This window comes from Epinephelus lanceolatus, chromosome 16, assembly GCF_041903045.1.
Source record: "Epinephelus lanceolatus isolate andai-2023 chromosome 16, ASM4190304v1, whole genome shotgun sequence".
NCBI lineage: Eukaryota > Metazoa > Chordata > Actinopteri > Perciformes > Serranidae > Epinephelus > Epinephelus lanceolatus.
In genome coordinates this window covers 2,922,763-2,949,433 of record NC_135749.1, presented here as the reverse complement: position 1 = coordinate 2,949,433, position 26,671 = coordinate 2,922,763, and the positions used below count along the sequence as shown (strand labels likewise).

The following is a 26,671-nucleotide window of genomic DNA, read 5'->3' as shown; positions in this document are numbered from 1 at the left end:
TCCAGGACTGTAACATGCTCATGTTTAACCCAAACTATGTGTCATGTGACTGCAGTTGCTTCACATCCAGGTCAGAACACCTTCTCACCACAAACCAACCGCACCAGAGTTCCTTTGGAACCGGACTGAGACCACCTCTTCAAGAAGGTCTCAGTCCGGTTGTTTTGGTGCCACAATTCACAAGGTTCACTGACAAAACAACTGTCTTACATTAAACACGTTTTCCAAACAAATACAACATGCTAACGTTATTAGCACAAGCCTATGGCATTTTACATTGTATAAATTAGCCTAGCAGCTAGCAGAGATTTCCTCTGCTCATATGAAGCCAGGATAAATCACACACAAGACTTAAAATGCTATTTTAGTGGAGGCTTTATTGTCTTCACAATTTATTGTTTCTTATCTGTGAAATTAAAGTAAATCAAAGCTTTGTTTCCACTGAGGGAAATGGTTTCAGCTCACAGAGACAGACAGGAGGTCTGCGTCGCTGTAGGGTACAGCGTAGGTTCTATGTGGATGCAGAACCACAACAAAAGATAGTGTCACGTTTCTTTCACGTTGATCAACATTCATCTGGGACAGCTCAACATTGCACAGTGTATACAGGGCTTTAAACTTGTGTTAACCACAGACCTTATTTACGGCATCTAACAATAACCCCTTGACTTCAAGATGAGGGGAGCTGGAGTGCTAAAATGCTAACTCATTTCTGGTTAAGGACTCATTTCTGCACCACTCTGGTACAACTTTTGTGAATGGGTTGCGGCGGCTGTGACAATCTGTGCTGCTGTTTGTGACGTGAACCATCATAAAATGCATGCGTGTAATTTTGACTGGTGACCAGCCGGTCATCAGTTATGACTGATCTAGGTGAAAATCATCTGATTCCAGTCACCAGCCAATTGATTGGTTCATCTCTAGAAACACAGCTCACCCATTTCTTTCACTTCCTCTTGCCCACTCCTCGACTGTGCTACATTGATTACTGTCGCACTCGACAAAGCTAAAGGCGCATTTTTCCCTCTCTTCTGCTTGTCAGAGTCAAACAGACCAGTCTATTGCTGGGGTCCTTTTGTTCGTCAGAAAGAAGCCTACTTGCCTCTATTGCCTCGGCCACAATAGAGGGCTTCCTCTCCATCCACTGCCCTTGTGAGCAAAGTGAAAAAACAGGGATAGTTGCTCAGGGTTTTACAGGACTCGATGGATGTCTAGTAAAAGAATCACAAGCTGATCGAGCGGAAAGCGCGGCAGGAATTCAGGTTTCAAGGTAGATGAGTTCCACCAGAGAGAGACGGGTGGTAAACCTTCATATCAGGCAGGGTCAGGAGGTGGCTACATGTGTGAACGAGTGTGTGTGTGTGTGTGCTGTATCTCGGAATATTCAGGAGGATTGGGTGTAATGCATCAGGTCGGCCCCCATCCATAACATTTAACATTTAAGTGAACTGCAGAGATCTGATACTCTGCTGCCATACCGATGCTGATAAGCATGACAGCATGGCAGCAGAGTGTTACTACACTGCTGAGGACACACACACACACACACACACACACACACACACACACACGGGCATCTCTAGGAAATATTTATTCACATGTGCTCACAAACACACACAAAGAACCATCATCACACACAGACACACAATCACACACACAGCATCAATAAAACACCCTATTAGGCCTCATCCCATCATATCTGAGCCCACCTCATCACTGACCTCACACTATAAAACTTTAACACACCTTGGTGTGCGTGAACACACTCCACAGTGTCATTACAGCAGCTCTAATAGGGTTGTGCGTGTGTGTCGGCTCCTCCGGGTTTATTTGCTCTGTGTTTCCTCTGCAGATGGAGGCTTTACAAGCCCAGGAGCCTGTTATTGGCCTCCTGTCACTGTCCCAGTGAGCCATGTTAAATCTATAACCAGCTGACAGCTGAGCAGATATTGGAGGACTCTCCAGAAACAATGGCACAGCGAGAGAAACACTGTTGCTATCACTCGGGGGGGAAAAAAAGACGAGGCTTTACAAGCTACTCAGCGGACAATGCTGATGATGATTATTATCGCGAGCTGGTTTGCTGCTGTGCTGCACTGATAGATACCACGTGTGTGTGTGTGTGTGTGTTTCTGTGCAGCCAGTTCTTCCATTTGTTTGTCAAGAAAGCGACTTCAATGGTTACAATAATGTGACCTGACTAACATCACACTTAGGCACGTACGTTTCCCCCTCGACGTTGGCCTCTGCATCACAGTTAATGTATGCATGCGCAATGTTTCCTGCACCACACAATGAGCACAGATGCATTAGTGGTTGGGGCCCATGCACATTACAGAGGATAATTGCCTATGCATATTTCCTCATGTGCACTCCATGCGCTCCCTGACCAGCAGTGGATTGGATTGGAGCGCCAGTTGCAGAACCATTAATAGAAATTAAGTGCCAGCGAGAGCTACTGGAGAGAGACCAGTGGAGCCGGAATGGAGTTTATGTGAAAGATAAATACATTTCTACAGAAGAGTGCCTCCGTTTATTGGTTGGGAAATGCACTGTGATATGATAGAGGGGCAACAAATGAGTATGGAATGGGACGATATGGCTGAGAGAGAAGAGAATGTTGTGGAATTAGAGGCCTGACTTGAATAGGAAATGCAGCAAATAAAGTTAGGCTGCAGCCGGAGTTTTACATTTGTGATCAGAGTGGTGAGTCGAGAAACCTCAAAGGTCAAACGGACGCACTTAGATGCGACAGATTTACCATCAGCGCTGCCATTTACCAACAAGAACGTGTACAATGAATGAAGCGCTGCCGCTGTCCACTCACTCCGGGTTGCTCTCTCTGTTCTGCCGAGTTATTATCCGTCATCCTTTGAGTGTCTCTCCCTCTCGGCTGGCTGGTGTCAGACAGATTACATACTCATCACACACACGCATGCAAGCGCACATGCATGCGCAGGCATTCACTTGAGCTAATAAAAATTCAACCTCATCCCTGGGCTGTCTAATGGGCCTAATAACGGAGAGTCACTGGGGGCCTCGCGCGTGTCAGGCAGATTACAGGACGCACACCGACTAGACGGACAGGTCCTTGGCAGCGACACACCCACACTGACACTTGCAAACACACACAACTCTCACCCTGGATTCAAGTGGTGCAACCTTCTGGCTGACCACCAGGAGGCAAGGGTGAGCTTTGCCAGACGGAGACAGAACGCCACTGAAGCTCCTCATAACAGGCTGAAGTGAAGGATCTTCAATTACACACGACTTATCCTATTGTCATGTTGTGCTCCTGAGCAACAGATCATGTTCTGCAGACCTGCTGTGCATTAGTCCTGACTGTCAGCATATATAAAGTTTCATCATTATACTGTTCCATAGATTCCTGATTATGTTGTTTCCCTAAACAGCATGGGTGGATTACTGAACAGGCTCTGACCCACAGTGGGTCCTGGGTCAGCTGCTGTTTGAAGTGACTGTGAAAACTGTTGGCAGCTCACTGAGCTCCATCCTGACCATCTTTGGTCCTGATCAGTGTTTTACAATAACGTATCTGCCTACTTATCCCAATCCTGTATTGGTCAATTATTTCCTTCTTGTCACAGCTGCACAACACGTACTCTTCAGAACAGTTTGCTAGTTTTTAGTAAAACACCTCTGCAGACAAGTTCCAGTGTGGATGTGCTGTGATACAGAGCTTTGGACATGAGTCACATAGCCACACTTCATCACAAGTGTGAACTAAACACTGAAGTTCATCTGCAGTTTCTAAACCAGCAGCAGCAGCAGCACCTGAGAACTCTGGCTCACCTGCACCATGTTACTGAAAGAGATGCAAACCACTATAAAGGGACACAAAATGACTAAAAAGATGCAAAACAACTTCAGAAGGAAACAAGACTACCACAAAGACACGCAGAATGACTAAAAAATAGATGCAAAACCACCACATAGACAAAGAGCGACTACGTAGAGACACACTATGATAACAGAGAGACACAAAAATTACTAAAAAGAGACGTAAAATGACAACAGACATACAGAGACTTATACAGGGCTTACTGTGATGTCCCTGTCTGTTTATATTTTGTGTGTTACTTGTTCTACATGTTTAATTGTAGACTGTGAAAACAAATGTCCTCAATAGAGAACAATAAAGAATGACTGAATCTGAATCTGAGACACAACAAGACAACAATAAAACACAAAATGACTCCAGAGACGTAAAATCAGTCACACACAATGACTTTAAAGAGTCACAAAATTTGACTACAAAGTGACTCCACACAAAAGACACAAAATGACTAAAAGAGATAAAAAATGACTTAAAGGATACATTAGCATCTACAAAGGGACACAAAACGACTACTGGGGGATACAAAACAACAAAAAAGAGGTGTAATACACCACAAAGTGACACAGAACAACAAAAAGGTGCACAAAACAACTAAATAGAGATGCAAAATGACTATAAAGCTGCACAAAAAACCTACAAAATGACTTCAAAGAGCCACAAAACAACTAAAAAGGGACACGAAATGAGTAACAAGGACACAAAATGACTAAAAAGGGACAAAAACAACTAAAAAGGGACACAAAATGAGTAAAAAGGGACACAAAATGACTAACAAGGACACAAAATGACTAAAAAGGGATAAAAACAACTAAAAAGGGACACAAAATGACTAAAAGGGACACAAAACAACTAAAAAGAGACACAAAATGACTTCAAAGAGCCACAAAATGACTAAAAAGGGACACAAAATGACTAAAAGGGACACAAAATGACTTCAAAGAGACACAAAATGACTAAAAAGAGCCAAAAAAAGACTAAAATGGACACAAAATGACTAAAAAGGGACACAAAATGACTTCAAAGAGCCAAAAAATGACTATAAAGGGACACTAAATGACTAAAAAGAGCCAAAAAAAGACTAAAAAGGACACAAAATGACTAAAAAGGACACAAAATGACTAAAAAGGCTAAAAAGGGACAAAAAAATGACTAAAAAGGGACACAAATGACTTCAAAGAGCCACAAAACAACTAAAAAGAGCCAAAAAAATGACTAAAAGGGACACAAAATGACTAAAAAAAGACACAAAATGACTAAAAAGAACACAAAATGACTAAAAAAGGACACAAAATAACTAGAAAGGCTAAAAAGGGACAAAAAATGACTAAAAAGAGACACAAAATGACTTCAAAGAACCACAAAATGACTAAAAGGGACACAAAATGACTTCAAAGAGCCACAAAACAACTAAAAGGGACACAAAATGACTAAAAGGGACACAAAATGACTTCAAAGGGACACAAAATGACTAAAAAGAGCCACAAAATGACTAAAAAGGGACACAAAATGACTTCAAAGAACCACAAAATGACTAAAAGGGACACAAAATGACTTCAAAGAGCCACAAAACAACTAAAAGGGACACAAAATGACTAAAAGGGACACAAAATGACTAAAAGGGACACAAAATGACTTCAAAGGGACACAAAATGACTAAAAAGAGCCACAAAATGACTAAAAAGGGACACAAAATGACTAAAAAGGGACACAAAATGACTTCAAAGAACCACAAAACAACTAAAAGGGACACAAAATGACTAAAAGGGACACAAAATGACTTCAAAGGGACACAAAATGACTAAAAAGAGCCACAAAATGACTAAAAAGGGACACAAAATGACTTCAAAGAGCCACAAAATGACTAAAAAGAGCCACAAAACAACTAAAAAGGGACACAAAATGACTTCAAAGAGCCACAAAATGACTAAAAAGGGACACAAAATGACTAAAAAGAGCCACAAAACAACTAAAAGGGACACAAAATGACTAAAAAGGGACAAAAACAACTAAAAAGGACACAAAATGACTAAAAGGGACACAAAATGACTTCAAAGAGCCACAAAACAACTAAAAAGGGACACAAAATGACTTCAAAGAGCCACAAAATGACTAAAAAGGGACACAAAATGACTTCAAAGAGCCACAAAATGACTAAAAAGAGCCACAAAACAACTAAAAAGGGACACAAAATGACTTCAAAGAGCCACAAAATGACTAAAAAGGGACACAAAATGACTAAAAAGAGCCACAAAACAACTAAAAAGGACACAAAATGAGTAAAAAGGGACACAAAATGACTAAAAAGAGCCACAAAACAACTAAAAAGGACACAAAATGAGTAAAAAGGGACACAAAATGACTTCAAAGAGCCACAAAACAACAAAATGACTATAAAGGCTAAAAAGGGACACAAAGAGACATAAAATGACTAAAAAAAATGCAAAAACACTGCAAAGAGACACATACCAACTACAATGTGACAGAAAAAAAAACAAGAGCCACAAAAGGGCTATGACTTAAAAGAGACTTAGGCATCTACAAAGGGACACAAAACAACTAAAAATAGATGAAAACTAACTACAAAGGGACACAAAATGACTAAAAAGGGACACAAAACAACTAAAAATAGATGAAAACTAACTACAAAGGGACACAAAATGACTAAAAAGGGACACAAAACAACTAAAAATAGATGCAAAATGACTACAAAGTGACCGAGAATGACTAACAACAGACACAAAATGACTGCAAAGAGACACAAAATGTCTACAGTGGCTGTCTCATTTGTAGGCGTGTTGTGTCTTTCAGCCTGGGTGTCTGCAGGAGATGGGGGGGCCTTTACATGTTGATCAGCAGCCCGTTGTCTCATAATCCATCCATACTAAAAAGCAAAAGAAAATGCCATTACACACAAGTGAGCCAGTGTCAAACGCAGACGCTGCAGCTCATTTGATCAAACACAAAGTCCGAGCCACAGGGGACTGAATTACGATTGCCATTCTGGGGGCTCTGAGCTCCGAGGCTGATCCCATGTCAAGAGGAAGCCAGGGGAGACTTTCACGTGCCGGCTCAGACGGGGAGAATAGAGAGAGGCTACCGGGTCTGCGTCTGAACTCTACCTGAACTCCAAATAACTTTCCCTGTAGTCATTTAAAGTCATCGAGGGAGCGAGAAGAGGGGGAGGGTTTGGGAGGGCTAAGGAAGGGACAGACAACAGAGAGAATAGATGAGGGAAGAGTGGCAAAGATGTGACAGGGTGAACAAATGTGCATCATTCTGAACGGACTGAGGTACGAAGGAGAGGACGGGTAGAGGACAAGAGAGAGGTGTAGAGACTGAGAGAAGGATGCCAGGGGAGGAATAAGCTCATAAGCCTTCCATGAAATACTCCTCAGGCTCTCCTCTTGCTGGACTTGACCCTCTATAATTCAAGAATTTGGCATAAAAGTGCAACTCAACAAGTCTCTTCTTCTGCAGCTGTACACACTTTATTGATCCGTGGTATCTAAAACATAGAGATTTCTTCACGGGCTCATATGATTTCCCACCTGCACTATTATTATTAATATGTATTGATTCAGTCCCACTCAATATGAATAATTGAACCCAACTAAATGACTTCACCTGTGACCCCCAAATATTCTTCTTAAGAGGAGAGTAAAGCAGCTCACAACTGAGAACGTAGAACGTGAAAGAAGCCGGGCCGAGACTGTCAGTAGGATAATGGTCCTTGGGAGGTAAATAAGTATTCCTCTCTACTTCTTCAACAACCTGGTCTCACTCTGAAGACGTCAAAATCTGGCCCTTGGTCATTGACTTACGGCGTCAGACAACAACAGAAAAAAGCTGTTCTTTCGTGTTGGCATGAAACCCGGTTGGTTGCCTGGCAGCATCAGAGGGAAACGAGGCAGGACGACACTAAGGGGCGGGCAGGAGGGGTGGTGGATGGTCCAACAACAACTGACTTTCACCTGGGAGGTCGGTGTTGCTTCCTGTTCTCTTACTGTCGTTAGGTTTGCGGAAAAAAAACATGGTGAGACAACACGGAGATGTCAGCGGGAAATGTGGTACGATAACAACGTAAGTTAAAGCAGTGGAAGTCCGAGTAGGATGGGCAGGAGGGGTGATGTATGGGTCCAACAACCTCTGCCTTTCACCCAGGGGGCTGGTGTTCACTTCCTGTTTGCTTACTGTTTTTGGGTTTAGGAAAAAAGACATGGTGAGTCATCCTTTCATGTCGGCATGATATGCAGCTGGTTGACGTTACTGTTTAACGGTGCCCGGCGATGTCAGGGAAAATGCAGCGGGACAGCAATAAAAGTGAAGGCGGCGGAAGTCCAAGTAGGTCGGGTGTGAGGGGCAGTGGACGGTCCAACAATGCTCAACTTTCACCTGGGAGGTTTGTGTTCGCTTCCTGTTCACTTACTATCGTTGGTGAGATAACCCGGTCTCACTCAGAGGTCATCAAAATCCAGCACTTGGTCAGTGACTTCAGGCGTCAGACACAAACGAAACAAGCCGTCCTTTCATGTCGGCATGATACATGGCTGGCTGGGGTTATTGTTTAATGGTGACCGGCGATGTCAGGGGAAAATGCAGCAGGACAACAACAACAGTTAGGGCACCGGACGTCCAAGTAGGTCGGTTGGGAGAGGCAGTGGATGTGTCCAATAAGCTCGACTTCCACCCAGGGGGTCGGTATTCGCTTCCTGTTCTCTTACTGTCTTTAGGTTTAGGAAAAGAAACATGGTGAGACAACCTGGTGTCACTCTGGAGTCATCAAAAACTGGCACTTGGTCAGTGACTTCCAGCATCAGACATGGACAAGAAAAACATCCTTTCATGCCTTTTTAACGGTGCCTGGCGATGTCAGGGGAAAATGCAACAGGAAAACAACGAAAGTTAAGGCAGAAGTCTGAGTAGGGCAGGCAGGAGGGGTGGTGGATGGTTCAACAACCTCCGACTTTCACGTGGGAGGTCGATGCCCACTTCCTGTTCCCAGTGATGTCAGGGGAAAATGTGGCTGACAACAACAAAAGTTAAGCAACAGAAGTCAAAGTAGGATGGGCAGTAAGGGTGGTGGACAGTCCAACAACCTGTGACTTTCAGATTGGAGGTTGGTGTTCACTTCCTGTTCTCTTACTGTTGTTAGGTTTAGGAAACGGTGACGAGAGAGGAGGAGCGCACACCAGGGTTGGAGAGGTGCTGACCACTGACGAAAATATACATTTTGGAAAAAGATGTCAGGTGCACACTCTAAGACTCGATGCAAAAATGTTTTCTTTTATTCAAGTACCAATGTTTCGACTAGACGGTCTAGTCGAAACTCTGAAGGTCTTACTCTGAAGTCATCAAAATCTGGCACCCAGTCAGTGACTTCAGGCGTCAGTCATGGACAAAAAAGACGTCCTTTCAGTTGGCATGATACGCGGCCAGACGGCATTAATGTTTAACAGCGCTCTGCGGCATCAGGGGAAAGTGCAGCAGGGCAACAATGAAAGTTAAAGCGGTGGGAGTCCGAGTAGGTTTGATGGAAGTGGTGGTGGATGTATCCAACAACTACCTACTTTCACCTGGGAGGTCGGTGTTCACTTCCTGTTCTCTTACTGTTGATAGGCCTGCTCTATTCTGCCCTGACTTCCGCTACCTTAACATTTGTTGTTGTCCTGCTGTGTTTCCCCCTGATGCCACCTGACACCGTTAAACAAGCCGCGCATCATGCTGACGTGAAAGGATTTTTTTTTTTGTCGGTGCCTGACGCCAGAAGTCACTGACCAAGCGCTGGATTATAATGACTTCGGAGTGAGACTGGGTTGCCTTACCAGGTTTCTTTTCTTAAACCTAACCTCAGTCCTGTGCCTGGGTACGGTACACTGTTACCTCTAATCAAAAAACTGGACTTTTGGGTCAAGTGTACGTTGGATCTAGCCACGGATCGCTGATGTGAAAGCCTCCTTGGTTTCCCAATCCTAACCAAAACCTCAACTGTAATTCAGTTGCCACATGCAGACACTGTCCAGGGTTTAACAGACTTAGCTGCATTGTTACAACAAAGTGTAAAGTGGTCTGAAACTTGACTGGACATCCGACTGCTTATGTTTAACACCCCATTGACCTTTTCATGGTGATGTTTTCAGATATCAGCACTTGGTGAGTACAATGGCCAGAAAATATGAAAACACGACTGCAAAGACCCCAGTACAGTATTATCCTCTCAAGGTCCTCTTCAGAAAGAGCCAATAAAAACACTCCGCTTTGAATGATAATGTGTGTCTGATATGGTGTTTCCACAAAAAAATCAATAAACTAGCAACAAATTCTGCAAAGCCCATGTACTCCTTCTCCCTCATGGGAAAATCCATAATCTATGAATATGCTAATGTGTTTCATTTCAGAAGTTTAACTGCTGGATGCAAGACGTCTCGCGCTGCATTATAAAGTCCGTCCTCAGTGTGTGTGTGTGTGTGTGTGCTGGAGGCTTTGAGTGTCCACATCACAGGAGCTACATATTGGACCATGATTGGCTGATGTCACAAAGTCCTGCTTGTACGTACACACCTTAGAGTCAGACTGAAGTGAGCGCAGAGGAACTTTTCTATGAACGTGAAAACAGCCGTCTGCTGTCCAACTGCACATACATCCTTCACAGCGATGCAACAATAAGCAAAATGCATTTTTAAGCAGAGGTGGGCACTTAACCCAAATTGCTGCAGTGACTCAAATACTCTTAAAGACAATATGGTGCTGAGCCTGGATGCACAAAATCAAAAGCAAAAAGAGACACTGGTGGAGGCCAAAATCTGGCTCACATTTTGTCCACATCTCAAAATAAATATTGTAAAAAAGCATCCCTGCTGCTGAGTCTGACTCCCCTCTGTCAAGACAGACATTTCATCCGAGCCTCCCTCCATCTCCCTTCTCCCTGCAACACCCCCCCAACCACCCACTCATCCACTTACAGCACCACCCCGCCCACACCGTGCCCCCCCATCCTGTTAGTAAGCTTGGACATGCTTCCCAGCCCGCTGCCCACACATTTCTCAGCTCCTCTTCATTTTGGACACTCATACATTTATGGAGTGATTCGGTGCAGTTCTCCCTCCAAGGCATCCAGGATTACTGCGCATACTGAGCTGTGGCGAGCTGAGGGGGTCTGGGGTGTGGAGGGCGTGAGGAGGGAGGGAGGTGGTCAGTCCAACGAGGGGAGGAAAGGAGGAGAGGGGGGTCTGTAAGTGAGGGATAAAAAGACAAATGGAAAGCCAGCAGTGGGGTGATTTCCAAAAAATGAAAGAGAAAATGATAAGAGAGAAGACTGTTTTTGGCCAATACAGGAACACTTTACTTTTCCCGCAGAGTGGTATACGTGTGTGTGTGTGCGTGTGTGTGTAAAGGTGTATAGGCATCCCTGCAGCATGTGTGTGGTTACGTGTGTGAGTGTGTGGGTGAGCCTTGTTTGAGATGTCACAAGTGATTTAAGGCCCTCTTTTGGTGCAACACCCACTTTTCTCTTGTGATAAAACACTGCCTATATCACCTGTGAGCCTGTGGTCCCTACGTGTGTGTGTGTGTGTGTGTGTGAGCGACAGAGGGTGTGTGTGTTGTACTCTAATTAGCACCTAAACACACAGGAGAGTGCTGAAGGCAGACAGCAGATAAATCAGACAAGGCTATAAGATCGTAACACACTAACAGAAGATATCAGCTGCACTGCAGCTTTAACGCACTTGATAAATTGACAATACAGCGGCGTGCTAGAAGCAGCTGGCTCCTTTCCCAATTTCAAAGCATTGGATTGTGGGGACAATTTTGTGTTTGCACTGCAGCTTTCTTTGTCCCGACCACAAAGATGCAGTAAGTAATGAGACATGCGCCGGGAAAGGTTTCTCTTTTTTTCCCCACATTCATTTGCTAAAACATGCCCACTGCATTTCTATATGTTTCCCTCCAATTACCAGCATTACTCAAAGTCAGAGCCTCTCCCAGCACATTTTTCATCTTTCACTTTCCTCACTCTCATTCATTAATTTGAATATCCCAACCCCGACCGAGCAGTTCTAGGCAAACACAGCGGTGGCGGCGGAAACGAGCGTGCTCCCTGATGTGTGTTGTTTCCCTCTTTTCTCTCTGTCTTTGTGTGTCTCCCTGCCTCTCTGCTGCTGGAAGCACTGCAGGCGTGAAGGAGACAGATCCCAGCAGTACAGTATGGTCTGGCTCTGGTGTGTCCCCGCCCCAGGGGAGTCTGGGAGAATGAGTCCCAGTGGAGGTTTGTTTAAATGCTAGAGGGAGTGTTTGCCCCGGACTAGCCTCTCTCGCACTAATGGATATGTCTGAGTTATTGATAGTAGGACTGCAGGAAAAAATGTGTATAAGCTTTTTTATGCATTCATTATACTGTAGCCATGGAGGGTGATGTCTCGTTACCCTTGTAGGTAACAAACAGGAGCAAACAGGAGTTTGATTCTGATCTGTTTGATGTCTATGAAAAATAAAGCCATAAAACAGAGAGTGAGGTTACATCAGAGCAGAGTTTCAAATCCTCTTTAAGAGTGACCAAATGTAACTGAACACAACTGTAGTTTCAGGTGTGAACAGGAAATCTTCATGAACAGGAAGAGACAAACAGTTATGTTACACTGTGTTCCAGCACCCGTACAGTATGCCAGAAACAGATTCAGTGTGTCCCAGTACAGAGTATGTCACATGCAGTATGCCAAAAATACCAGGATGTTCTACTACATCCCTTTCCATAACGTCAGCATGATTCGCTGTCGGTCTCTGTTATACTTTAACAGCCACACGGTCAAAAACGTGTTTCATTTTTGACCTTTGACCACAAAAGTCTAATCAGTTGGACTCAACGATGTGGATGTGTCTGTGGAGTTTGCACCACATTTGAAGACCATGCTTAAGATATCACATTCACAAGAATGGGACAGACAGATGGATAAAAGCTGTCACCAGCACAGAGGCATAAAACCACTGTCACACCCGTTTGATTCTTTTGATCTGAGGTCTCTTACAGGCCTAAGGATTATGAATAGCTTACAGGGTAACTGAGGAACAGACACATAATTTGATGTAGCCAACAACCTGGTTTTATAGACCCTTTTACTGTTAGTAAACAGTGATGTTTTTGGTGGGCGGGGCTTAGCTGGAGGCAAAACAGTTCTCCACAGACATTAGCTAGCGCTAGCTAACAAGCTCTGTTGTCTTGTTATAGACGATGGAGGAAGATGATGTGAGTGGTGCGTTCAGAAACACTCATTGTGAGTGTGGGAGCGCACTCTGACACAAACTGGAGCGCTGATAAATTGGGAGCGCTGTCTGAATGTAGCGTTGGGTTATCCAGAGCAGCGCACTGACGGGCAGTGGCGGCTGGTTTTGAGCCATGACTCCTTCTATTCTGGCTCCCAATAACACAACAAGACAAACACATTTTAACACTCCTATGTAGCCTACAGCCCTGTGGGGGAGAGGCATGGGACGGGGCTTTTAATTAAAGTTTTATGGTAAACAACTTGAACAAACTTTATTAGGTGAGTGTTGTATTTACAGCTCGATGTGCTGCCCTTAAGTGAGCAAAAAAGTCAATGAATGCAGGTGGACGTTTACTGAAGTCACATCTTAATATATAAAGACAAAGGACAAACTGTAACACAGACTATTCACTGATGTTTGTGGAATCAGCTGCTTCACTTGTTGTGTTTTATAATTAGTCAGGCTGCTGGAGGAAATGTTCTTTCCTGCCATGAAAGTCGAGATGTTTGTGAATATGTGTGAATGTACACAGCTATAAAGTGACAGCTTAAGTAATCCCTGCACAAAGGCGATGTGTTTACAGCTGAAACTGAAAGTGTCCTCTAACAAGTGTTTTAGTGACACATTTCTTGATGTCAGACTGCTTGTTTTCCCACACGGCTGCTGTAATCGCACGCTTCCTACCGTACTGTACATGACATTTACGTTGAACATCCTTTATCTCTCTGTCTGTATAGCTCAAACTGCTTTTATCTCTCCGGTTTCAGAGGGGTAAAGAAAGCACGACGAGAGACACAGAGCATGAGAAAGAAAGAAGAGAACATCCTGCGACTGAGAGTTTACCCGAGAACAATGCTGTCTGCTCTCAGCTCAGTCTGTCTGCAGGAGACATTATGTCATGTGTTACACCTGGCGAAGAAACTGCTTGAGTCAATATCTTGCCGCGTGCATCCCGCTCTGCCTTTTCTCTCTGTCTCTCTCGTTGCGAGCGGAGAACTTGTGGATGTAGTTGCGGGCTCTTCAAAGACACAATACATATTCACATGGACCTCCTCAGCGGCAGCTCCTGCTCGCTGCTGGCAAGGTTAGCTCTGTTTATGAAACCATCAATTACACATATTTAATTTAGTAAGAGAAGAAACGCCGCCACACTGACTGAATCCAGACCGAGTGTCCCCCTGAGCACTGGGATAAATAGAGCAAGGGAAGAGGAGGAGGAAGAGGAGGAGGAGAGAGAGACAGACTTCATTAATTCTGTCGTCCATCTAATTGGAGCCCTGTTGGACCCTACAGCTAAAATGAAGTCCGAAACGAGTTCTAATGAGAAAAAAAAAAAAAAAAAAAAAGGACGTGCAGGGGAAAAAGTTGGAGCTACTCATATCTAGAGAACAACCTTGGGCAAAATCAAGACTTCATGTACGATACAGACCCTTGGGATGCCCTCAACTCCCTCGGTTGGACGCTGATTAAAATTGGACAGCATTCATTCTAAATAATGAGACTAGAGGCCTACCTGGACTTTCTATTCTGACAAACTGATGTTGCAAAGCAGAATGAAATTCACCCTCACGCTGTGATTTGCATTAAAGTTCTACAAGCAGAAAATAAAATGTTGCACACTTCAGCACAGGATGTAATGCTCCACATATTTTCAGATACTCACTGTTGCAGACACTTCAACCTCGCTGAAGAGTCCTTTAACGAGACACTTAGGGCCAATGTGCGGCGTTCTCCAGCTGACGCTCACCTTCCTGTGGAGGAGAGCAAGAAAAAAAAGAGCATTTACTCAGTGTGTCTTTTATGGGGATAAACTAAAGATACATTCCTACATAAGTATTTGCAGATCTATTCCGCTAAGATTGTTGTTACATAAGATAAAGGTAAGCAAACGGGAGAACAACATGCATTTTGGGGTAATTACGTTCCCCTACATGCATATCAGAGCCCCACCCCAAAGTCCCAGTCATAACAACTGTGGCATCATTGGCGACTCTGGTTATAATGGCATCAGTGCACCAAGTCTTTGTCTTTCATTATGGCTGTGATCAAAACCATGAGCCAGACCACAAATTAGAGGAAACGGAGCTGAACACGGAAAACAAGCACGGCCAGATAAACAAGAGGACTGTGTGAAGGAGAGCAGATTAAAGTACAATAGAGCTGCGCTGGAGTTTGTGTCGAGCAGAGAACAGGAAAGAGAAGTCAGAGAGAGAAGTGTTCAGTGAAGTAAAATAGTAATGGAGTACAGTGGAGAGGACGAGAGTTGGGTAAAGAGTAGTGCGCTGATCTGTGTCCGAGTCCACGTGAAAAGGTGGTCCTGAGTATGGTTCCTGTTTACGTGAGTGGTGTCCGACACCTGCACACTGTGAGGACGGAAACAGAGGGCTCGGCGGAGACTGAGCACCTGCCGCAGCAAGCCAACACGCCGTCTGTGGTCATTTTGACTTGACCAGCAAACTTCACTACAAGCTGACTGGCTGTTGAAACAGGTGACGTGCTGTACTCCACCCCCATTTTGTGGCGAAAACACCTAAAATGACATACCCAAATTAAAATGTCTGTAGCTTCTGAACCACTCTGACTACATGCATGCATGAGGTCTTGCCAGAAAGAAAACTCTCTGAAGTTTCTTGTGAAAGTGTCAGAAACACTCTAGGTGATACAGAGACAGAGTAATGGGCCTCTGAAGTCAGTAACAAATGGAAGATTTTGCCTAACATAAAATAAAAAATGATTTTCAGGATGAATAACTGTCTGTGGCTTCATCTGAGCAGGTAAATGACACTGTGGGGCTGTAGGCACACTATCAATGAACACTTGTGTCAAATTTGAAGAAGACTGCTCAAAGTATGACCATTCTACAGTGTTTTTACCATGAAAAGATCCAGGCGGAGCTCCAAATGACAAGTCTGTCACTCTGCTTCAAAACAGTCCTATCAGTGATCAAACAACACTCAGCCAGCTTCAAACATTGTACCTTATTGAAATCAGGTGTGATTATGATAGCTGATGTTGTTTATGACACAGAAACACCATAAAATATCACCAAATAAAGCCATATGAAACGTGAAAGTTATGATCCCACTTTCTAGAGGGTGTATCTCAGCCAAAAATAGTGGTAGGAGTGAGACTCTTACCTTTTATAAAACAGCTAAGTCCCCGCTAACAGCTCCACATAAGATCGCGAGTAATCCTTTAACTTTTCCCATCGAAAAACGTCATGACATAACTTGTCACCACTCATTGCCATTTTGGACTTCGTGTGTTTAGGCTGCTCTGGTGCCAAATCCATAAGAAATAAAAGAAAAACGATTTTATTTTTGAAAAGTCGAGAGCTGCCTCAATCCGGCAATACCAAACATCACATGGTTTGATGAAGTGGTGCGTCTGGGAGATACCATTTAACAGAGGAGGAGGGGAGCGAGGATGTCGGTGTCCAGGAGGAGTTAGAGAGGTTAAAACCAGCCGCCAGCCATGTGACCAGCTGAGTGTCAGGTGACACGTCAGCCGGCTTGAGTCGAGCTCAGACCGGCCAGTTCACACTGCCAACACTTTTCTCTGCAACGTTCTAAAATGGTTTCATGTTGTTGCCAATCTTCGGTCTGAACTGGACTTAATGAGCAGAAATTGCTGTTCCTGACGTCCAAACCTGAAGCTGGAGGGATTCATAGAGTGTCATAGTTTGAAGGCCACTCACTGATTGCATTATTTGATGAGCTGGGAGTGAGAGCATGTTGACACAGAAGTAGATTACGCTAAAGAAGAGTGTATGAGAATATGGTAGAGTACAGAGGAGTGAAGGAGAAGGAAGGAGTGCAGAGGAGTAAGACCCAGTTCAGCAGGTCACAGGACAGAAGACGAGCTGTACACCAGATAAGAAGCACGCTGCACTGTGTCAATGTGCAGCACGCAGGCCGCTGTACACGCTGTGTCTTGTACAGGATGTTCAGTTCATCTGTTTGTGAGATGTGACAGCGGGGTGGAGTGAGGTCTGACTTCTGCTGACTGTCAGCACGTTACCGGCACGCCGGGAACTGTCCTCCACGCCACAACCACCGAATCTGAGCTCTCTCATACTGATCTCATCGTTAAGTGTAATCAAATTGATCGTTGAGGGACGCCTCTTGTCCATCGCCAGACCCATTCACACACACGCACACACACACACACACAGTGTCCTGTGCTGTACGTCCCCTTCCCAGGAAAAGACACGCTGTTCAGTGGCATTCCTACACCAATCCAATTAGGTTTGATTTCAATTCAATTACTGGACTGTTCGGGGAGCAGAGTGGAGATCCATTCAATGAACTTTACTTGGGAATTCCATTACTACTGAGAAAGTCATTCAAGTCCATAATCTATATGGGAATAGGGTAGTAGAGGAGAGAACGGCTGATATTAACCCTCACTACTTCCCTCAGAATGAAGTGGAGCATTAACCGTCTGCAGTCGTCCGCCTGCGAGTCAAACAGGGAAATCATGAAGACTCTGGTTCAACAGAAAGCTGCAGAGCCTCACACAGGAAGACATCTGCTGCATGTGAGACCACAAACAGCAAACTGTCAACAACTATCTACCCCCACAACCTCCCTCACTACGTGTGTGTTTGTGTGTGTCATCGTACAGCTCTGCACATGTGTGTGTGTGTGTGTGTGTGTGTGTGTGTGTGTGCAGTCCTGTGACTGCAAGAACAACAGATAAGCATTAACGCATCTCAGTGGCAGCGTGTGCAACGATAAATTACCACCGCCTGGAGATAAGAACAGGCTATCACTTCAAGCCCACTGCAAAAAATGCCCATCACAGAAAGTTGTTTTGTCTCATGCTGAGTCCAACAATCTCATTTTGTTTCTGTGGAAGAAATTATGTGAAAATACATTATGTGTTTATTGTATGAGTCTGTTTGTGCTGATTGTGGGGAAAACAGAGACGAAGTTGTGAGACAAAGTGCGTCGAGTTCATCAGCAAGTTGTTGATTTCCAGAGGATTCTCAGTGACGAACTACCCCCAAGGAAACCCAGATAAATACTTCTCTATACATCAATTGACCTTTCGCTAAGCACCGCCCCTTTGTGATGGTTTGACAAGCTGTCAGAGTAAGCACGGAGCCCACACTGTAACTAACTGCACTCCCTGAAGAAATATTATCATATTTTCAGACAAATGAAAGAGTGACTCCAGAGAGCAGCAGACAGAGCAGCAGACAGAGGGGTCTACAGTGTGTGTTTGAAGGATATATCCAGGATGTCAAACTGACTCAGCAGCAACAACAGGTTAAAAAGACAAAGACAGTTAGAAGCTAAAGCCGAACTATAGGCTACAGATCACAGTGTAAAAGTGAACCACCACATCACTGCTGATCGCCACACAAGACAATGAATAGAAAGGGAAAGTCTCCCTGCTTCCCTTCACTGGTTCCTGTACAGCAGGGTCGCTCTTTGTTTCACTGTTATAATCATTACAAAGCAAAAGCAGCATGTGTATACATTCAGTAGGCTATATCTTCAGTAGCTAGCTAGCTAACCCTACACTTTTCAGGGTCTGATTTTGGTTTTGGAACAGGGAAGAAACGTATATCTGTTTCCAACCTCTCCAGGTAACGAGTATCATTAACACACGACGTGCCCCAGACACAACATTTAGCTCCACATCCACAACACCAGCCTGAAAATGAAGGAAATCTGAAACGACTGCAGTAGAGTCAATGGAGCACAGCTGTGTTGTTGTCGGATGCTGGTCTGAGCCAGCCTGATGCTACGTTATGACTGGCCAGTCTGCGTCCGAAGGCTAGCAAAGGGTCAATTACTTGTTTAAATTTCCTATTTTTGTATGTTCAGCCGACCTGACTGAAAGACTTCATGGGTGATACTAGAAATTAACTGGAAATTTACTGTCTGATCACACTGTACCAATAAATAGTGCCAAATTATATAGAAACTTCCCGGGAAAAAAAAAAACTTTGATATCCATTGAGGGATTTAAATCAATAAAGCATGTGATGATGAAGGCCAACGTATACAACGTTTCATATGATATCCTACAAATTAAATCAGAGTTACTGCGGTTAGCTTTAGGAAAAGAAAAGTGGCGAGGAAGTACTGCGGGAAAGTCCAATGTTTTGTGACCAATCCACCATCCCAACCTGCCTCCTTGACGGACCACTTTCTTCTTTACTCCCAGCCGAGTATTTGTCACGTGAACGCAGCCCTCTCTAATCCATACATAATGCACAAATTACTGGCTTGAGATTATGTAGGATATGTATGAATTTTGGTGCATTACCTTACATAAAAAACAGTACATTAAAACATCCTGTGGAGGCATGTGGTTATTGTGACGTGACGATGTACCTTCAAATAAGCTTACTTGACACCAGACACAAACACGGGTCTTTTGAGCAAACGTCCTGTGTTTGTTTGACCCGTGCACCACCCCAACCCGCCTCCTTAACGGACAGCTTCCTTCTTTACACATGGCTGAACATATACATCATGATATACTCTCATATATCATGATGTATATGTTCTACTTTAACGTATCCTTGTAAATTTGTATATCTTCGGAAAATGCACATACAACAGTTGGTATGATATATAACAAATTAGTGCCCGACGAATAAGCACCAGTACTGGTTAGAATAGGTTTAGGAAAAGAAACATGGTTGGTTCGTCGATAGGTACAAAACCTATTGACCCAGAATACGATGGAGGGATTATATATGTCATCCGGCCTTGGAGTGCCTCAGGGAATGCCAAAGAGGAGCTGGGAAATGTTGCTGGGCACAGATGTGTTTGGACTGTCATGCTTAAGATAAGCAGAAGATGATGAGTGTCAAGATAGAAAAAGCGTTGCCAAAAATTTCTACATTAATAAACATGTTTTTCCAGTGCAATTAAATCCTGTAAAGGAATTTAGGAATTTAAAAATAGTGTCAATGATCTCAAAGAAAACAGAATCAAGTATGAACTTTGACATCTATGATGAAGAAACTGAAAATCAAGATATAAGAAGGAAAAGTTTTTTTTTAGATGATAAAAATTCAAGAGTCAACGCAGGACTAAATGACTTGTTTGGGTGGATATTCTTTGCAGTATGCGGTATGGTAATACACCTTGGAGCATAAAGGAAGTTCCCAGACAGGAGAGCAGGCACTTTCTGTCACAGATAAGAGCTGATGTAGATCTAAGACAATAGGCTGTTTATGGCACCGTATCTATATCCAGAGCAGGAACAATGACTTCACTAACTTTTTAATATCACGCCTGTAAAAAAAAAAAAAGAGGATATTGTTTGTGTGGCAAACTGCAGCCCCAAACCTGTCTTTATTCTCCCTGAATGTGACTCACTCTTCCTTTGCACCTCATGCACAAACACAGACACACACCACCCCCCCATCGAGAGCTCTTATATTTGAGTTTATCCATTATCCGTATCCATCAGCATCAATCACTCACCCTGTAACTGCTCCCCGTCCTCAGCCACACACAGGCACGGGAACACACACACACACAAATACCAAAATTCAGATACACTTCACTGCCGGCGAATAGACTATCAGTGTGGTTTTTACTGGTGTGTCTGAGGCGCTGACACCTCTGAGCTTGGTCTATTGATTTTGTTGTCTTATCCTAATGAGCCTTGCGTCATCCATCACTGCTCTGCTGGTAGCACTCAGGCAGCCTGGATGGCTGGGAGGACTGAATTAAGGAGGGACAGGGACTATCACCTTGCCACTGGGTATATATCAATGAGAGTTTCCTGAATACCATTTTTGAAAGGCATCAACGGTAATAAAAAAGAAAGAAAAAAAAAGCGGGCTGCACATCTGTTTGAGATATGTGATGTGAGGGCTTTGGAATAGGATAAGTGCAGTCTGACATGATTTCAGGCCCCTTAGCTGATGACTTCTGACCCTGCAGGCTCTTGCCTTTAACACTTGCTTTCTTGTGTCATGAAAGTGCTTTCAGGTTGTGTTTGTGTGTGTGTGCAGTTATGAGTGTGTACGCTGTGCAATCTCAAGTGCAGGTGTTGACTAAAGTGATGATGGGGATGTTAGAAGGCAGCTAGCACCCATTACTTACTTACACCTTTCGGAGTACAGGCTGGAGATGAAACACTTCCACGCCCTGTAGCTCCTCTGCTCCATCCATCCGTTCATCCACTCAGCCGTTATGGAGGCTGTCCTCCTGCTTTAAGTCATCTCTGTGACTCCAAATGGTGTTTTGATGTTGTTCTCCACCCGGTGTCCATGCATTAAAAACTAGTCAGCCTCTATCAGCATTTGTGCTGGTGAAGGAAACATCTAGTCCAGAGAAATCAGGACCTCTGCGCTGCGTACACTCTGTAGTCGTATTTCATGATTATGGTCCCTGTTTAAATCTATATCCATACTGTGCAAGACACAGCTCGAGTCCTTTGTCCTACATCGTCTTCCTTGTCCTGCGTCTTGTATCATTTAGTCCTGGTCCCTTTGTATTTCCTATAAGAACGTTTGGCAGTTGTGCACAGACTGTATAAAATAATGGATGCAGCCACCATGATTTCACCCTTGGTTCATGGACTCCCATTTTTCAAGGGAAATTTCGGTTTATTTCAACCTGTCTCCTATCGTCCTAAATTTGTTTCAAGTGACTAGTGACATAAAAATAATAGTTAGCATGTTAGCCGTTAGCCGTTAGCCTAGATACAGCCAGGGCGCATAGTAGCGTCAGACCTGTTAAAACGTAAGTGAACGGGCAACCTTCAAGTGCAAAGTTAGTCCACTAAACAAGCTTTTTTTCCACAAAGACCGCCTCATATCGTTAGGATAAATGTCAGAGAACATATAGAAAACGACATGTAAACGTGTTGTCTTACCTTACCGGTGTGCTGCCATGTTTGTTTACCATTTAGCTCTGCTTTCCAAAGCGCGGCCGAAATATATCTGGTGAGCTCTAGATAAAGCCCAGCTGGATACTACTCCAGGTGGAGGTGTCTCGTCCTCGGTCACATCCAGACCTTGAAAATAAGGCTGCAACCGGTCCCATTCCTTTCAACAGAGGCATTCCTCTTCTGTGGGCACTGGGGCACAGCATTCACAGGTACACCACCAATCTCCAGAGCTACGCAGCCTTGCAGCAGCCATTCCTCCTCTCTCGTCCTCTACCTGTTGCGCCTCTCCTTCTCTCCTCCTCCGTTCTTCAATTTCACGAAGCTCTTCGTCAGTGTATTCTGGCTCAAATAAATAAGGGCGGCCATCAAACTCTGCAAAATCAAATTCCTCCTCCACAAAGTCGGAGTCTGGCAAAAAGTCAGCCATTATTCTATAAATCTTTCATAAAATAAATGAATGAACTTTTCAGGCTACTGTCCGGTTCTGCCTTCCAGCTGTTGCTGCTTGTTCTCACGAGATTTCAGGCACGGTATGAATCGCTGCTTGTTCTCGCGATATTTCGGCCGCGCTTTGGAAAGCAGAGCTAGATGGTAAACAAACATGGCAGCACACCGGTAAAGTAAGACAACACGTTTACATGTCGTTTTCTATATGTTCTCTGACATTTATCCTAACGATATGAGGCGGTCTTTGTGGAAAAAAGCTTGTTTAGTGGACTAACTTTGCACTTGAAGGTTGCCCGTTCACTTACGTTTTAACAGGTCTGACGCTACTATGCGCCCCGGCTGTATCTAGGCTAACGGCTAACATGCTAACTATTATTTTTATGTCACTAGTCACTTGAAACAAATTTAGGACGATAGGAGACAGGTTGAAATAAACCGAAATTTCCCTTTAAACCTTGAGTTTGGCATTTTAGCCGTCGCCATCTTAAATATTTTGAGCCAGAAGTGACCATATTTGGATGAGAGGGTGGAGATAACTCTAATGCTAACTGCTAGCTTGGTTTTTACAGCGCTGCTAATTTGTGCCACCAAAAAACTGCGTTGAAAGGGGTCAGTTGAGGTGGTTCAACATCTGATCAGGATCCTCCTGGGCGCCTCCTGTTAGGGGTGTCCCAGGCACGTCCCTCTGGTAGGAGGCCCTGGGGCAGACCCAGAACACTCTGGAGGGATTATATATGTCATCTGGCCTGGGAACACCTCGGGGTCCTCCAGGAGGAGCTGGAAACTGAGGAGAGGGATGTCTGGGGTGCTTTGCTCGGCCTGCTGCACCAGCGACCAGGCCCCGAATAAGCGAATGAAGATGGATGGATGGAAAAACAGGCTTAAAACCATTAAAACAAAATGTAAACTAAATGTGAAACTTTTTTTTTTAAGCAACCAAATGCTACAATTAGCTTTCATGAACTTAAAGCACACTAAAAATGTGAGTTACTTCCCCAAGCGGAGGAGTTCAAGTATCTCTGGGTCTTGGTTTGACTCTGCTTGGCCGAAAAGTGGTAATGGAAGAAGGGAACTAGTTTTAGTTTATGTCTCAGATCCTATGTGTATTGCATTATCCAAAGCCCTTTGTGCTATATTCTTCTTTTCTACAAGCTGTTTCCTGTAATACATCCTACATCATGCATTACAGATCATGTGTTGCTAAATTGCATCCAAATATCCTCCTGAGACTCTGTGTTCTCATACGTGGACATCACCTTTTGGGTTTACTTGACCCTTATCCTTCATTCTATGTAACTCAGACCTGCTGTACCTGTTCGTGGACACTTTTGTGCCATCTAGTGGTTATAAGAGCACAATACACTAATCCATGTAAAAATAAAATGGCAGCCCTCTCTGCCAAGTCAGTCTAACAAATTTGACCAATCTAAGAAACAGTAACACTGACGCTGTTAATTAGGAAGGACTGTTTGAAGACATTAGGACTTTATTATCGTCTCGTTTGAGGACACTGGAACTTCAGGAAAGTTTAGGTTTTATACTTGTCGGGTCCTACTGATCCCAAAAGCTAGGAGAAATTAAAAATGCATACCAAACAAAATAATTTTATGGACGGAAATACATTCAACAGTGATTTGGCTATATGGATATTTAGCTGTCTTAACTGGTGGTGCCTTTGTTCCAGTTTCCCCCTGATGCTAACAGATGCTATGTTTTGGCCAAAAGTAAGCCTGCAACACAGCCTGGTACATGTACACATGACCAAAAACTCAGCTTTCTAGGTCAACACAGCCGAGCAACACTAAGGAATTTATTGCTTCAATAAAGACTGAATGGTCATCCACATAAAAGGTAGCGCCTTTCCATAAAGCTTATAATCTATGTCCATGAGTCACTGTTCACCCTACATGTATATCTCAAGATCTTCTAACCTTCATCTTTGGTCTCATGTCCATTTTATAGTCTGATCCAATGATTCCCAACCGGTCCAGCCACGTGGGCCAGATTTGTCCTTTGTCATTTGTTCAAGGTTCACACTCTCAAGGCAAAAGGACAGCATTGTAGGTGGGGATAGGTGGTGTCGCAGACCTCCTCCTCTGTTGAGAGATGGTTTCAACGACCACCACTGACACACCTTTGGAGCACTAACGAACGAATGAAATCATTGGCCTTGTGAAGACCTCCTCAGAGGTTAAATACCTGGGTTGTTTCCACACCAGTTTGTCAGACTAGTTCCAGCCTAGTCAGACAAGCATGAACTGATGAAGCCTCTTGGATAAGAGGTGAAACGTCTTCTAAGACAAAACTAAGTCCAGTTGCGTTCGATTCAATTGCCTTGAGATAACTATGACCTGGATAAAAAAGAATATCCACAGGAAGGTCCACACTGTTTAATGTATTTAGCATCATACTTGCGTTTGGCCATGTCATCGGGCTAGTTTGCTGTTTCTGTCCTGTAGCTTTCCGTTAGACACTCACTTAAAATAACTGCTCTGTACCAGAAATTCATCGTACTTCAAAATAAAGTTTGTTTTTTACAAACTTGACACATTCATGAGTCACCTGAGGTCCATTCAGAATAAACTCAGGACCCACTTTTAGACCAGGACCCACCAGTTGGGAACCACTGGTCTAATCTACCTCTTACGTCCTGTGTTTTACATCACATACTGAAAGATGTCCTACATCTTTTCCCCTACATCCCACATCTACACGTCGGCACCTAGAATTGGATGTGGAGGTCTTTGATTGGCTGTTCCTATCAATACATACGCACCACTCAAGGCTGCAAATCTCCTCCAGAAAAAAACGGATCCTTGACAGAGAAATAATTGCGTGGGGTGGTAGAGTTGAACCCAAAGAGGACCAAAAATACCCTGTCTTCAGGGGGCACTTTGGTGAAAATTACTGGTCTAATCTTATTAAACTGAGTGTTGCTGCTATTTACTGGTGTTAAGGACGATAAGCTACTTACGGATCGGTGGGGAATGAAGTGAAACTCTGTTGTGAGAGAATCTCTCAATGTCACTCACCACACATGAGCTAACTGTTCATCCCCACGCCATGCGAGCACATCACACACCAACACAAGCCAAATACTACAGTTTCCAGTGTGTGTAAAAAGATTATGCGCAGGCTGTGCCGTCATGTGACTTCAGCCTGCCACAAAAACAGTTTGTGACTTTCCCGTAACATTAGCAGGCGGGGTTTCATGCGCCCCGGGGCCAACACACATATAAATGCCAACACACACATTCAAGGAACACAAACGCATGCATGCACAAACACACACACAGGCACCAAAGAAGCCAGCAGGCTTTGGGAGCCATGCCCTGACCTCTGGTTCCCAGTCAAAGGGGTGCTGTTCACCAGTATACAACAGCACCACTGATCCCCTGTGTCCCTCTTGTAAATTTTGCTCTTTCTCCTTGGGGCCCAGAAGAGTCCTGTGTTGTTTTGTGAAAAGGAGGAGGAGGAGGAGGAGCAGGGAGGAGTGGAGGAGCAAGAGAACAGAGATATGAAGCCACTGTCTGTGTGTGACCGCTAAATCAATGTGTCTGCATGAAGGCTGGGATTGTGCATGTGCGTGTGTGTGTGTGTGTGTGTGTGTGTGTGTGTGTGTGTGTGTGTGTATCCTCTACAGTACATGTGCGCATAAAAAGAGCAGAGAACAAGGGACCTTTAGTCTGCGATGAAAACATAGACCAATGTTACAGGCCAAATAAGATTAACTGGTCTAATGGACACACTTATTTTCATTATTCTGCATCGCTGCTGCAGCCGGAGAGAACAGGCCCGCTACTACTCGTGTCCCCGCGGCAACGATGTCCTGATAAAGAGTCTTCACTTCATCCACTTCTAATTTCTAAGAATTTATTCATCCTCCCATTTCGGCCATATTAAAATGTTACCTCAACAGGATTTTCCATCTGTCTTGGTAATTTATTCATTTAAACTATGCACAAAAGCTTCTTATATAATTCATGACAGTACGGTTTTGCCGCGATGTGTCCATGAAATTTAATACAATCCTTTCCTTATTACAGATGGGAATGCAGATCTGTGCAATTCAGCTTAATGAGTATAAATAAATCAGTGATATTGAGGGAGGAGCCACTCACTTCCCCTCCTCCCCCTCTTTAATTTAGCCCTTCTCATTAACACGGGCGTAAATATGTAAATGAGATGAGACAGCATGGAAATATACAAGCCTATTACACAATTAACATGACTGCT

General features: G+C 43.9%; 1 protein-coding gene across 1 annotated transcript in view; it reads right to left on the bottom strand.

Annotated features, from left to right (window-relative positions):
- nrsn1l (neurensin 1-like) overlaps positions 1-26,671 on the bottom strand; it is a 176,940-nt gene that overhangs the window by 40,633 nt on the left and 109,636 nt on the right. Inside the window, exon 3 of the mRNA XM_078175446.1 lies at positions 14,781-14,868. The gene's annotated coding sequence lies outside the window, so the exon portion shown is untranslated. The remainder of the gene's footprint in view (positions 1-14,780; positions 14,869-26,671) is intronic.